This window comes from Sinocyclocheilus anshuiensis, unplaced genomic scaffold (assembly GCF_001515605.1).
Source record: "Sinocyclocheilus anshuiensis isolate Anshui unplaced genomic scaffold, SAMN03320099.WGS_v1.1 scaffold1875, whole genome shotgun sequence".
Taxonomy (NCBI): Eukaryota; Metazoa; Chordata; class Actinopteri; order Cypriniformes; family Cyprinidae; genus Sinocyclocheilus; species Sinocyclocheilus anshuiensis.
In genome coordinates, this window is record NW_015549774.1 from 286113 (window position 1) to 290087 (window position 3975).

Consider the following 3975-nt stretch of genomic DNA (forward strand, 5'->3'; position numbering starts at 1 on the left):
GTAGAACTTTGTAAGAAACGTTTTGACTAGTAAGCTAGACATATTATTGTTCTTGGAATATCCCAATGAATGCATTAACTGACTTTTGGATAAAAGCATCTGCCAAATGCATAAATGTAAATGCAATGCCATAAATGCATAAAACTTAAACGTTAAAAACCTCCTGTCCTACTGGTAAAGAGCACTTAAACTCAACACAAGCGCTGAAGTGGCTCTCTTAATTCATATTTCTGCTCTTACTGTGGATGATTCATTGATGCACTCATTTCTGGAGAAAAAAAATGTCTTGATAACCAACATCACCTTTATTCAACATCCACCTGTAGAGGAAATCAATTAATCTTGGAGAGAATATAAAATATCATTGTAAAAACGCTTCAACATTCACTCAAATAAAATCTCTCATCATTTCATCAGGTCTTCAGAAAAATCTGACCTGAATTCAAATCATGAACTCTTTTACAGACCTGAGCAATGCAACAAGAGTCTGTATTTCTGTGCAAATAAATAGTTGATAAAATAACATAAAGACCACTTAAAGTTCATTTTTTTATCAGCCAGTCAGACAGTTCGCATTAGTTAGAGACCATTGCTGCAGTATTGATGGGAAAGACTTGGTTAAATTCTATAAATGTGAATTTTGCATCTGTTGCCAAAATGAATCAGGACACAATGCACAGAATATCCCACGATGACAAAAGTTAAAACATTTGCTGATAAAATTCGATTAAAAATGTAAAATGACTATGTATGGCACTCATGCATCATGATGAGGTCAAGTGACCAAAATGCATCATATACTACTGTCTGAAACATCTGTTATTGCAAAATACTATTAAAATTTACAGCAGTGAACACAGTGAGCTAGTGCTCTACTCCGAGCACAGCCCTTGAGAGAAACATCAAAATAAAACCAACTTATATTGATGAAAGAGAACAGAAGATGTCTCTGTTTAGTCTCAGGTGAGCTCTAAATCTTTATTACCTGCTCGACTTCACCGCATCATGTTTCAGGTAAATATTTGGACACAAAGGCAGACGGAGGCCTTGCGAGGTGATGACTTACCGAAGTATTTCCCCTCAGGACTCACAGTTGCACCTCATTAAATGTTTCACACGTTTAGCGACGTCTTAGAAGAGCAGCGCAGTCGTTACTGGCCTTAACACCTGAGGAGAGTCAAATAAACGGACAGATGTGACTGAATTTAGAGTCAAAGATCAGCATAGAACCACATTTGCAACATGTTTTACCAATGCAGTGAATGGGTGCCGTCAGAATGAGAGCTGATAAAAACATCACAATAATCCACAAGTAATCCACAGCACTCCAGTCCATCAGTTAACATCTGGAGAAGACAAAAGCTGAAACAAATCCAGCATTAAGACGATTTTAACTAAAACACATAGAGTCCATAATCCATAATAACGCTTCCTCCAGTGAAAAAGTGCATCTGAAGAAACAAACTCATCCTGATCTGGGATGAACTGAGCGAAATGCAAGTTTTAGATGTCTGGACTGCTTTCAGACATGATTTAATAAGGAAAAGCACGATCACACATGTTAAAATGAGCGATCAACTTTAAATCTAAGAACCTCTGAAGAGCCTTATTGCTGAAAGCCAGTGAAGAAGCGGAGTTCTTGAGTGCTGAGCTGAGATGGTTTCTCGTGTTCAGAGGAGGCTGATCTGGGATCAGGGTGGGCAGGTTCACGCTGTCTCGACATATGGCCGGCGCGGTAAATCTGATTAATTTGGGAGGACCAGGACAGACTGCACCGGGAAAACCCAGCCAGGTTCTCCTCCAGAGCGGCTAAAAACAGACAAACAGACGTCAGACCCTCAGATGGTCCTGCTGAGGACGGGTCTGTGGGTCTCAACAAGACAAAACACAGCACGAGGATCCAAATATACTCAACCGAGCTCAGTCACAGCGGTCACGTGACTCGGACACAACACGGTCAGATCAATTACAGGAGAACCTAAAGCATGAAACATCTGACCTCACTGGATGAAATGATGCTTTTGAAACTCTAAAAAACTTTTCAGCTTACTGTATGTCAAAAATAACGATGAGTTTGATTAAAATAACATCATAGAGAAATAGAAATAATCAGCTTAATACCACAAACAAACATCTTCAGGTCATTATGCACTGAAAAATAACTTGTCTTGAATAATAATTATATGTGACCCTGGAGCACAAAACCAGTCATAAGGGTCAATTTTTTAAAAATTGAGATTTATGCATCATCTGAAAGCGGAATAAATAAGCTTTGTTTGGTTTGTTAGGATAGAACAATATTTGAAAATCTGGAATCTGAGGGTGCAAAAAAAATCTAAATATTGAGAAAATCATCTTTAAAGTTGTTCAAATGAAGTTCTTAGCAATGCATATTACTAATCAAAAATTAAGTTTTGATATATTTACGGTAGGAAATTTACAAAATATCTTCATGGAACATGATCTTAATATCCTAATGATTTTTGGCATAAAAGAAAAACGGATAATTTTGACTCAAACAATGTATTGTTGGCTATTGCTACAAATATACCCCAGCGACTTAAGACTGCTTTTGTGCTGCAGGCTCACATATGGTGATGATGATGATAATATGGAAAATATATTATTTTGATGATTATTAACAGAAACTTGGAGTATTATTATAGGTAAATTACTGTAATTCATTTTATAATTCCATATATGCAGTGATGGGTAGTAACTGATTACATTTAATCTGGATTACATCATCAGATTCCAAAACATAAGTACTCGTAATTAGATTATATTACATTTTAAAATGCTCTTAATCATATTACAGTTACTTTTTATGGATTACATGATTACATATTCTTCACACAATGGCAGCAATTTATTCAGGATTTATTGATTTCTCCTAATTCTTCCTAATTTGGCTTTCTTTCTAAAAAATCCTACCGTGAGTCGTACCATTTAGCTTTGAAAAGCTTAATGTTTAATGCATTTTATGTTGTTGATATCAAAGAATTAAACATTTTTTCTTTCTCTTCTTTCTAATTCATTTTATATCAATGTGGTACATTTAATAAAACAAGTAATCTTTTAAGTAATCTAAAAAGTAATCAGAATACATTACCTAAAATGAGTAACCTAGATTAGAGTACGTTACTAACCACAATTTTCATCGTAATCTGTAATCAGTAACAGAGTACAATTTGTAAGTAATCTACATATATAAATATATATATATATACACATACTATACATATACATACAATGATTATTATTATTATTATTAACAGAAACTGTGAGTGTCAATATAAATAGATTACTTAACCCCAATTCAATTTATAATTCCATATTATTATTATTATTATTATTATTATTGCAATATGATTTGTTTACATCTTGATATATTGCCGTTTTTTCATCTTTTTGCCACTGTATTTAAGTTAGATAATTTTAATATATTGATAATAATATTAGCATTAATTCTATTTTAAGTAATATATTAATCTAATAGTTTATCAAATGACGACATTGGCAGTTTGAAGGTAAAAAAATCATTTTATTAAACATTTATTGCAATTATTATATTTTTGTTGTGAGATATACAGTTACAGAGACTGGTCAGAGTAATAGTCAATAGTTTCTGCTTTGAAACGGCATTGTATTGTGAAAGAGCTACACACACACACACACACACACACACACACACACACACACACACACACACAGATATCTAGTGACTGAGCTGCAGTCAGACTGAACATCCGCCTGTCACAGACCAGAGATCAGCTGCAGACACACCGTATCCCAGCATCCTCGGCTGATGAGATTCAGCAAATATATGTATGAGTTATTATTAGGTGCAACTGATGAGAATTAGCGCATATGAATGTATAAAGTGAACTCTGACATGTTCAAACCTTGCAAATGTGATTTCCGATTGCATGCATGTAGCACATTTAAACATCTGTTAATAATGGATTGATGGTC